Here is an 11,521-nt window from a genome sequence, read left to right as displayed (position 1 = left end):
CTTCATTTACTTCATCACTTGGAGTGTGCTACCTATCTCATGATCACCTGATAAACTAGGTTAGCACTTAGGGCTTCATCAATTCACCAAAACCAAACTAGAGCTTTCAACGGGCGAAATGGTTAAAAGAACTTACACCCAGAATTGATAATGGTATACAACAGCAATAACTATTTAAGTAGTTCGCTCCTATAACAACGGGTCAAGTGTGGTGCCAAACACATTGACGTTAAAGTTATATGTTGTGAAGGAGAAAGTCCGGAATCATACTAAAAGTATTAAAGTAACAAGCTAGTGCTTGCGGATCCGCGTACAAAAGGCTTACCACCCAGTGTGTTTAGAGAACACACAGTCGACATGGGTTTATGGTATAGCCTATGATTTTCGGACAATAAAGGGCCCAAAAGTTAAAGAATCTGTTTCAGAACAGAGATGTGTATTGTAACTGTTAAGTCTATCGGCGATTGACCGTGACGATGAAACATGCTCTATGCACTAATCTATGATGGAACAAATAAAAGTGAAAGGGATTGAAGTCAAAGTTTAAAGTTAAAGTATGAGTTGAGATCAAGGGGGAGAATGTTAGAATTGATCTCATCCGTCTAGACCCAACGGTCGAGACGGACCCCTTGACCGCGTCTTGATCGGGGACGTCCAGCCATCTAGTAGCTGGTGGCCCCCGTCGCACAGTGTCTATAAAGATGAGGTGGGGGCAAACGGCTCTTGATAAGAGGTTCACTGCCGCCGCCACAACCCCACCGTCTAACCCTAGTCCGATCGTGAGGGAGGCACTGCCAGCGGCGGGAAGCACCACTGCCTTTGCCACCACCGCCGGTCTCCACCGCTACACCAACCATCGCTGTCCATGCGCAGAGCTTCACCAATGAACCAGCGATGGCAGGGAGCTCCTCCAACCCCTTCGACGGTCAGATGCTCCTACATCTCTCTCTGTGTCTCCTTTCCTCGAAGCAAGCTCTAGGTCTATTTGATTCAATTAATAAAGATATTATCCTCTGATCTACACCTAGATGGTCCAAAGTATCTAACAGTCAGCTCATTTCGTTCAATGAAATACAAGTAGGTGGAGCCTGCTTCCCTGAATTGATCGGGAAAAACGCTCGCAAAAAGAAAGAAAGAATTGATCGGAAAAAATCACCCTGTTCGTTTGAGCTTACTGAGAACTACTTTTCAGCCATGAAACAGTGTTTTCCTCTCATGACATTTCAACATAATCATCGGTATAAGCCAAATTTCAGCATAAGCAAACAGGTAATTATATCTCCGCAGACATGAACACTTGATGTATAGTTAAGCCGTTCCAGCACTAACGTGCAATTGCAGATTAATTGCAGGAGGGTTGAACAGCACGGCATGCCGCATTGATGAACGTTCTACCAATTGAATACTCGAAATGTAGCCAGCAAGAAATCCCAAGTGGTTACTTGCCCTCCAAAACAACAGAAACTAGAGCCTTGTTTAGATGCCATTTAAATTCCAAGTTTTTTCACTCTCTCTCCATCACATCAATTTTTAGCCGTTTGCATGGAGTATTAAATGTAGGTAAAAAAAAAACTAATTACACAGTTTAGTTGAAAATCATGAGATGAATCTTTTGAGCCTAGTTGGTCTACGATCGGACAATATTTACTAAATAAAACGAAAGTGGTACTATTGATCAGGTTCATTTTTTTTTACAATCTAAATGAGGCCTAGCATCAGCGCCATCCATCTCTCGCGCTTTTCCTTCTCCACCGGTCCAAGGCATTGAAAGAATCGCATGCATCCACATCAACTTTTCTTCTATGCGCATGCCTTCAATTCCTCCTCATCTTCTCCTCATCAACATTTGCACAAGTAGTAACGACGACTACTAATAACATGGCCCGCACAAGTAGTATGAGTAGCTGGGTTTTTTTTAATATTAACATGAGTTTGGGTTTTTTCCCGTTTCCTTATAACTGCCCTCTCTCCTTACGCCCTTATTGCACCCGAGTTAATTCTTTGGTTCAAAGCCATTTTTCCTCTTGTTTTTTTTTTTACTTCTATCTCGTGGTTATATATGTAATCTCCGTCAAGGCCAAGTAAAAAAAAAAAGATAGCATTCAGTTTCTTTTCGGTGGACTCGATTTCCTCAGTAAAACCACAATTTCTCACAAATCATTTTGCTCCTTGGCACTTTCGTTTTAGTGTTTGTTTCGAGGAACAGGGACATCCCAGGTACAATATTCCACCTCGAGATGATGTTTGGATCTGGACAGGTGAAGTCTGAGATGCTCCATCAGGGAATATGTTTCCTATATTCCGTGACTTTCGTCTCTCTTTTTTCTAAGGATAGAGTCATCCTAGCTAGGACACGCGTTCATTCACTCGAGCGTAGGCGAGCAAGCTCTGTTGTCGACCATGCCACGTGGGCGAGCTCCGCTCCTAGCCCCACATTTCAGGTGGCTGATCCAACCTTTGTTGTCCCTAAACCAAACAGAAAATAGGGACACTCTAGTCCCCTTCAACTAAACACCAGATGAGACCTACTCCATCTTGTCTTCTAACCAAACGCTACCTAAATGTTTGGTCATCTTGTACCTTCTATGTATAAGTCTTTTTTTTTTCTCTAAACATTATCGGATCCATTGGAGCCACTGCTGGCTCAAGCACCCACTTGCTAGCCTGTCCCCGTGCAATATTCGTCCGTCGGCGCCCCCAAGTCCTATCAAATAAACTTTTAAACCATCACTAATGCCTGTAAGTTGCTGATCTCATGCCTGCTACGTACCCATGCCACTCTACACGCTGCACCCAACCATGTTTGTTTCCCCTCTGTCACCGACTTTTTGTGAAGAAAAAACGGATTGATTTCTTTGCACTGCTCGTGAGCTAGCTTCTTACACATAAACGCCAAGCAATTAATGGACCAATTGCTCGTAAGATATCAAAAAATGATAAACTTTTCATGGTTTCGCCATAATCTCGATCGTCGTTACATGTTCTATCATAGGTTTGTGCCTTGAAAGACATCAGTTGAACCATGATCTTTGGAATTGACATGTTATGTTTAATTGTTTCCCCTTTGTCGACATCAACAGTGATTCCAAAACACCATGGCAAAAAAACACATAGGAAAAAAGGACTTGGCGAGCTTAGGGCTATGGCGAGAAGAGAGACTAAAGACGACAAGTGTAGAGCACACCAAAGAAAGGAGCAACGTGGGAATCATAACTTCATAAGTGCTTCGATGAATTTTTATGGGCGTGCCAAGATCGATGATGATCTCTGACATAGCTCTGAGCATCCGTGCAATCTATTTCCACAGACGTTTCTTGTGGCTGGCTTGCTTTTTTATTACCATGGTGAAATATAGTTCTGACGTTGATTGAATTTTTGTTTGTTTCTTTCTATATAGTATAGCTCTTGATATATGTAGACCATTATTCCAATAATATGGACGTATAACTGCGGACGGAGTGGATGCATGAGAAGCAGCCATCGTGCCAGTTCGGCTCACACATGTAGTGTTGGCGTACCTACCTTATAATATATGCTCTGAATTTGCCTTGTCTGATGCCCTCGTACTTAATACCTGTATGCATACTACAGTCAGTTGGCGCATGTACGTATGTACAAGTTTGTGGTCAGGAGGTTCAGTACTAGATACTACTGTCTAGTAGAGGGGACAATCTATCCTCACATCAATTTGTTTGGGCCTGACAAGCGGCATCATGGACTGTTTATTTGCTCAATGATTAGTTCACTGCCTGTCGCAATTATGTAGGAGTATCTGTGTTTGCAAGGGGGATCAATAAATGAAAGTAGTGCAATTGAAGCACGTTGTATATGTGCATTCCCAGTAAGGATATTCTAAGCCCAAAAGACAGCTCTTGAAGTGGATATTAGTTTCGCACTATCAGAATCTGGTTTGTCATTAGTCCATTATCAGGATCTGGTTTGTGTCATTAGTCCATTATCAGAATCTTGTTGATTAGTCCTGATGGAAACACTCATCATGCCCCATTATTATTATTATTTTTGAAACGAATCATGCCCCATTATATTGCGCCTCTTTTTTTTGTGGAAGAGGAATAAGGCACATTGCTTTAACCTTAATCATTGGTCCATTATTTGTGTGCCTCTCCTCAAACCATGCATGCATGCCATTACTCAATTAGCGCGTGCTTGTGTGATTAATCCTTTTGTGCTGTGTAGTACTTTGGTGTTTCTCTGTTGCTGTAAATAAAGCGGGAAAAAGAGGAGAGGAGAGCAGGCGGTACGGTTCACCGCATGTGCCGACTGCCGACGGGCAAGCGAGCGGACCTTCCACCACGCAACTCTCAACGCACTGGCGTGTCCATCAGGCATCAGGCCATCACCCTTCCTCCCTCTCGCCTTTCGCCAGCACGTGCAAGATGGTGGCAGAACAGAATCGGCACTGCTGCAACTGCAAGCCTGCAACTCAACTGCTACTACCAGTCCACCAGCACCGGCGGACGGCACATGCATGTTCAGAGCATTTGCAGAGCAACAATTCTCAACTCTGAAGATGAGCATTCTGGCTGCCTCACTCTACTCCACAAATGCATTGAGGTTTTGTGCTACCTCTTTATTATCCAGATTAACGCAGAGCTGGCTAGCTATAAGGTGTGCGCGCCCACCGTACCACTTTGGCCTTAAGCCCTTGGCACCTGCACCTTGCAACCTTGGTGAAGAGATGATTGATGGTGATAAAGGAGAGGATAGCCAATCACTTACTCTGCCGTCTGAGCTCTGTTCCGATCTCGTCTCATGCGGGGAGGGATCAGAAGCAGAGACGAGTCGGAGTTGGACCAGGCCGAGGCCAGCCTACCAGAAAAGCGACCGCTGAATGCCTGAATCCGAACATACAGCAAGGCATGGGTTCAACAGCTTCTGCACTCTGCAGTGCGCATGCACTGCAGTTGCAATGCAACCCTGGCAACGAAGCAGCTGGTCTATAAGCTGCTAGTGCTGATTTGTATGGCTAATTTGTTGAGAGAGAAAAATATTGTACCATCGCCAATAAGCCGGCTGATAATGGCCCGTACAGAGCTTTAGCGAGGCATGCACGCAGGCACGCAGCAGCAGCAGGCCCCTTTGCCTCCAGCAATCGGCCGGCGCCCAAAGAGCAAAGCAACTGTTGCCTCGGCTTTTCCTTTTGCCCTTGCCCCCACAAAGGAACAAGGAACCACCCATCATTACCGTCGCCGCTTTTAATCCCCTCCTTGCCTTGTTCCACAATTCAGTTCTGCACTGCCTGCCATTCATCTCACTTGCAGTCTCGGAGCTCGAGCATGGATCATGGATGGCATTGGCCTAAGATCAAACCCGGCCAGTAGCAACGGACAGTGGCTGGTCCTGACTGATCATGACACTCTAGCTAGGCCAGGGGGCTTGACCAGGAAGCTTCCCATATACTATCGAGTACTCTCTTTTCCTTTTGCATGCAAAAGAGAAAAGAAGACAAACAAAAGATCAGTTCGTTATGACAGACCAAAGCGTTTCTTCGTTTAGTATTTTTGTTTTCCTCTCAAAGGTTTCAGAGATTCAGTCTCTGTCCATTTCATCTTTAGTCTTTGCACTTTCGTGCTAGCTACTACCAAGGAGTCGGCGTCTACGTACGTAGTATCTTGGAACCTAACATTATCCGTTCTCGTCTTACTGGTACTAGCACAAGGCTGTGTGCTCTTTAGTGCTCGCACGTAGCAGCCTGAAGCTGAATGCGCAGCTTCTCCGATGACAGAGGATGAAAAAGGGCTTGCTTGGAGGCTTTGGATCATGCAATGATTCAGGCTCATGCAGGCGAATCATCATCCACCCTCTCGTTTCTATCCGCACGGCGTTCTAAGACAGATCGTAATAATCTATCTATAGGTTTGTTAGCGGCCACAAGCAAAAAAGGGTACCTGATGACTGCAGCTTTGAGTTGAGTTTCTGTGTCTCTGTCTAACCCGGCATTGTTCCTCAAACCTGTTCACGTACTTACGCTGGAAGTCTGGCTCTGACTGAATTTGTTTCTTTTCTTGGATGGATGGGAGATTGGGAGGAGGTACCGTTAGTTTTTTCTGTGTTCGTACTTTGTGTCTGTGAAAAGATCAAGAAAAGAGCTCAACCCATGCACGGGCTGACAATCAGGTAGTGCGAGTAGTGGGCTAAAAGAAGCCTACCGAACTGGAAGCTATTGGGCCGAATCTACACACGGGCCAAAGGGAATGACCATCAAGCTTTTGGAGAGCCCTTATGGTGCGGCCCATGGGCTTAGCGACGTGCCGCTCCAAACTTTTTATTTATGGTTTGATGATGCCATATACTCAAACACGACATAGTCAAGCTAGGGCTCTTTGGTGCGGCAGCCACACCAAACGCGCACAGGAGGAGGAGGAGCCCTGTTTTTGGGGGCTCTGGCTTTGGCACCATAGCACACTGTTATGAACAACGTATAAGAATATGAAGTAAAGAATCAAGCCACAGAGGAGACACACGATTTAACATGGAAAACCCCTCCGATGTGAAGGGGAAAAACCACGGGCACCAGCCAGCAACAATCTCACTATCTCAAGAGTTTTGGGTTACACGCCTATGGCGGCTTACAAGAGAATCAAGTCTCCACGAAACCCTAGCAAGGGTGTATATACCGTACCGTACCGCGGGGGGCTCCGCCCCCCGCACCCCCCCGAACACAGGCGCGAGACCCGATGGGCCGGCTTCAGAGATTTGGTACCGTACCGCGGGGGGCTCCGGCCCAAGCCTCCGGCGACGGGCCTCCGCTTCGCTCCGTCAGAAGCCTGGCCTATATCCTGGAGTGAATTTGGAACAACTCCAACACACACGTGGGCAGAGCCCTCCCAAACGTGCTTGTCATACTCGATAGAAGATTTTGACTACATTCATGACTAAGGTAGGCTAAGGTTTGGTGGCGCTCGGGCTTGGGCTCCACGGCAGCTCCGGCAGCGAAGCCACAAAATGATTGATGGGCGGAGGAGCATTTTTGCGCAATTGGAAGAGGAGCCAGAGCCCCTTTTGTGTTACGAAGGTGAAGCCATGATTTACAGCTCTGTCTTCCCACAGACACGGTCTAAGTTCTACCTTAACCTAGTGTCTACTCAAATTTTTTAAATTGGGGGTGCTCCCACTCCATTTTTTGTAGTATGCGTATAATTAATGAAAATATTTACTTATCAGAAAAACTTGCACCTCGTTCGGTTGATGGTTTCTACGGCGGATAAGCTGGCTGATGTTATTTTATTGTAAGAGAAAAATAATGTACTATGACTGATAAACAATTCAAGCGAAGAGGACGTTGGTTCGCTTGCCTCTAAGCAGAGTTGGAGAGCGGATGGCAATAATACAAATACTTGGTACTTAAGGAAGGCCCCTAGACATTCTATCTGTTCTAGAAAGAGTATCAAAAATATATTCTATGATGTATCTGATAATACTAATTTTGTGTTATAAATATTGGTTTTTGTTTCTATAGATTCCACAAAACTTTAAAAGATTTGACTTAGAACAATTGTAAAAGTTGATTTTTTTTAACGAATGGAACACTGGCTTATATATAATATAATAGAGTTGAAAAGAGTACTTTTGTTGGATCACAGTAGTAGCAAAACTGTGATCCAACGAAAATCGTACCAAAGAGAATCTTATTCTTCGTATGTTTTATCAAAGCGTTGATAGTTTAATAGAACTTATGTTTTGTCAAAGCATTCATAGTTTAACCACTAAAACTAGTAGTTGTATTTTATATGATGAAATGAAGTCGCCGAGAGAAGTCGTCTAAGGGCAGTCCCAATAAAAGAAACTGGTAGTTTCTATAACATAGGATGCCGCACAAAAAAAGCACTGTTTTCCAACCCATGGTTTCTATGAGTAATAATTATTTTCTCTTTCTCTCTCCCAACTCTATCTTTTTCCTCCAATGAAAGTGCGACACGAGCTCCTTAGAAACTGGTGGTTTCTCCCCAATGGCGATTTCATGGTTTCTTGGTGCATTGGGTCAAGAGTAGACCTGATTTCTTCATGAAGAAACCATTTCTATGATTTTTGCTCTCTTTCTTCATTAATTACGTTGGCATATCAATATTTTACCTACGTGACAAGTCATTTAATGAGGAAAGAAACTCGTCAATGCACCGTTGGGACTCTCCCGTCAAGTCGCCGAAAAAAGTCGTCGTTCCTTTTCCTCAGTCCGGGGAACAGACAAATTAAGGACCATTCCGATCCAACGAAACAAAGCCTTTTCTTCTGCGAACTCAGAATCTTCCTAGACAACAAGTCCCAGTGAAGCTAAGCAGTTCCCGGCTCGTCGGTGGTTGCAGCTTCCGGCGCCCGGCGGGCAACTACGGCAGCAGGCTCCGGCCATCGGTGGGTCGTCTAGTCTTCTTCAGTTCTTCCTATTTTCGCCGTCGCTGGCCGGCATCCAATCCACCCACGGTAATCTACTAGCTACCCTTCCAAATTACCGCCTTTAATTTGAGAAAAAAAAGGTTTGCAGCGTTTGTCTACCCTGAATACCCCATCCAGGCCTTACAAATTCGATTTCGACATTGTTGGAATGGAGGAATAGAATTAATCTAGGATGGTTCAGATTCTTCAGAAATTGCATTATTGGTTACTGTCAGCATCTTTGAAGGAATGCTCCTCCGTATGTAGGAAAAACGAAAATGTCCATAGGTATATCACGGGAAATTAAGTCCACATTTTCTTGGCTCGCTCGTGTAGGATCGACGCAAACAAATCCCATACCCGGAATGGGAAGCATCACCTGCTCATCTACTTTTCAGCCGGTTTGAGCTTATTTTGGCTTATTCTTTTTCATAGAAACACTATTAAATCAGCCGAAATCAACCGAAATACCACCAGCAGAATCAGCCGAAATCAGCCCAAACAATGACCCTGACAAAATTCATGTGCTCTCTACTCCTATGTTTTTTTGGTGAATTCTCTGCTCCTATATTTTAGCCGCCATTGCGCACAAAACAATCTGATGACACTACAACTAGTTTATTTACTTGGACCCATTTTTACAGCCAGTTTGTTTGCATTTGCTTTGTACTATAATTCTTCATGTTTGCATTTTCAGCTAAGGAACAATGGATGGAGGAGCTCTAATAGACATCTGGAAGAAATGGGAGATCCAAGTACTGGTGCTCTTTAGCTTCACACTGCAACTTATCCTCCTGGGCTTCGCAAGGATCCGCCGGCGCAAAGGCTCCGCTCTGCTGAGGGTCCTCCTCTGGTTGGCCTACCTCATGGCTGACTCCACGGCTATCTACACTCTTGGCCACCTCTCCCTCCGCGCCAGATCAAGCGAGAAGCAGCTCGTCGCGTTCTGGGCGCCCTTGCTGCTCCTGCACCTCGGTGGCCCGGACACCATCACAGCCTACGCCTTCGAGGACAACCAGCTCTGGCTGCGCCATCTGCTGAACCTTGCTGTGCAGGTCATGGGGGCAGCCTATGTCCTGTACCAGTTTGTTGCTAACCAGAGGACCTTGGTCACCCCCTCCCTGCTGATGTTCGTTACTGGCCTTCTCAAGTATGGGGAGAGGACATGGGCGCTGAAACGTGCTAATATAGACAGCATCAGAGGCTCTCTTGATCTGCAGGATGACAGCGACCGGCGCCAGCCGTATGATGGACGGGTTAGAACAACGGAGCTGGATTCGGAGGACGTTCTGCTGGGCGCTCACTACATGTTCAATGCCTGCAAGAGCCTCTTCACCGACGATCTGATCACGTCGGGAGCAGAGCTCGAAGCTATTAACAAGGGCATACAGTTCAATGGCGGCAAGTACATGTACGAGCTGATTGAGATGCAGCTATCCTTGATGTACGACATCCTGTACACCAAGGCAGCAGTCATCTACACGTGGTATGGTTTCTGCATCCGTCTGATCTCACCGGCAGCCACTTTGGCCTCGTTCTTGCTGTTCCAGCTGAACAGCAGCAGCAGCAGCCATGGGTGGTTACACTTACAGCAGAGTCGATGTCATCGTCACTTACATTCTCCTGGCCGGGGCCTTTGTCTTGGAGATCACGTCGTTGGTCAGGGTACTAGGGTCTTCCTGGGCATGCGCCTTCTTGCACGCTAGGAGGTGGGACCGGGTCCATGGCGCCGTCCGGTGCCTTCGACGGCTTGTCCGGGCAGCGAGGAGCCGAAGGTGGCTGGACTCGGTTGGGCAGTACAACCTGCTGGATTTCTGCACTTGTGACAGGACCGAGCTAAGGAGCAGGATCGCCAAGAAAGTGGGGCTGGAGAAGTGGTGGGACAAGTTCCATTACTCGAGCACCGTCAGCATTTCGGACAGCTTCAGGGACCTCCTGCTGGAAGAGATACCAAGAAGGCAGCTAGGGGACATGAGGGACGCGCGGGGCCGGTGGACGCTTCAGCAAATAACTTACCCGCCGGGGGCAAGCGGTAGTCGCAGATTATACGATGAGATCAGCTGGAGCGTTAATGACACCGACTTCGACCAGAGCATCCTCATCTGGCATGTCGCCACCGACGTCTACCTCTGCTGCCACCGACGTCTACCTCTGCTGCCACCGCCAGCCTGAGCCAGCCGCGGAGGATCGCCATCGCCTAGCCAAAGCCGTCAAGGAGTTCTCCGACTACATGCTCTTCCTCTTCGTCGTCCAGCCCCACATGCTTCCGGGCCCGGTTCGGAGCAGCCGGTACGACGACAACTGTGACGGTTTGGTCACGCTCTGGCAACAACACTCAGCTGACAAGGACGGCATGGACCCGACGCTGACACCAAGGGAAAACCTAGCTAGATTGCTTTACCGCGAGTACAGAGACAGATCGGACGACGACTCTGACAACGACGACGACGATCGTGCAAGTCCAGCCGCATCCTTATCCGTTCAGATGATGGAAGAGGAAGATAACAACCCCCACGGTCTCGCTTACATCGACGCGGCTGGGCTCACCGGGTTGCTCCTTAGCGAGCGCTCAGGTATACCTGACGTGCTGGAAATGATCGCCGGAGTGTGGATCGAGATGCTGTGCTACGCCGCACGCCACTGCACCGAGGTTTCCCACGCGAAGCAGCTGAGCAGCGGTGGCGAACTGGTGACTGCAATGGGGATGCTGGTGGAGTACACCGCTAGGTATGACCTGCATCCTCATGGTCATGGATCAGAGGATGGTCATCCACTGTCGGGGACATCTATGGAGAATGGAGAACCTAGCGGAGCGGCGGCTGAGGTATCTGTCGATCTCGATAGTATCAGTGAACGGGCGGCAAATGTGATCGGCGAGGGATATGGTAGCAATGCTCGCCTAGTGGAAATGAACTGAAGAATCCATATATAGGTAGGCAGTGTCGTGACATTTGATTCGATGCATGCCGCTGTATCACTATATAGGTCGTGTACTCGTGTTTCAACCATGCAAGATTTCTAACCTGTGGGTGTGACTGTGTGAGCGATCGAGATGGTCTACGGATCTTGTGAGTTGTGACTAATTTCATGATCAGTGTATTTGTAAAAAAAACGTGGGAATTGAGATAAA

The 11,521-nt window shown here is 46.9% G+C and overlaps 1 pseudogene; it reads left to right on the top strand.

Moving 5' to 3' along the window:
• Positions 1 to 8,202: 8,202 nt before the first annotated feature.
• Positions 8,203 to 11,308, top strand: LOC136460151 (uncharacterized; annotated as a pseudogene).
• The last annotated feature ends 213 nt before the right edge of the window (positions 11,309 to 11,521 follow it).

This window comes from Miscanthus floridulus, chromosome 6, assembly GCF_019320115.1.
Source record: "Miscanthus floridulus cultivar M001 chromosome 6, ASM1932011v1, whole genome shotgun sequence".
Lineage (NCBI taxonomy): Eukaryota > Viridiplantae > Streptophyta > Magnoliopsida > Poales > Poaceae > Miscanthus > Miscanthus floridulus.
Note: the sequence above shows the minus strand (reverse complement) of the source record. Positions and strands in the feature narration are given on the sequence as shown.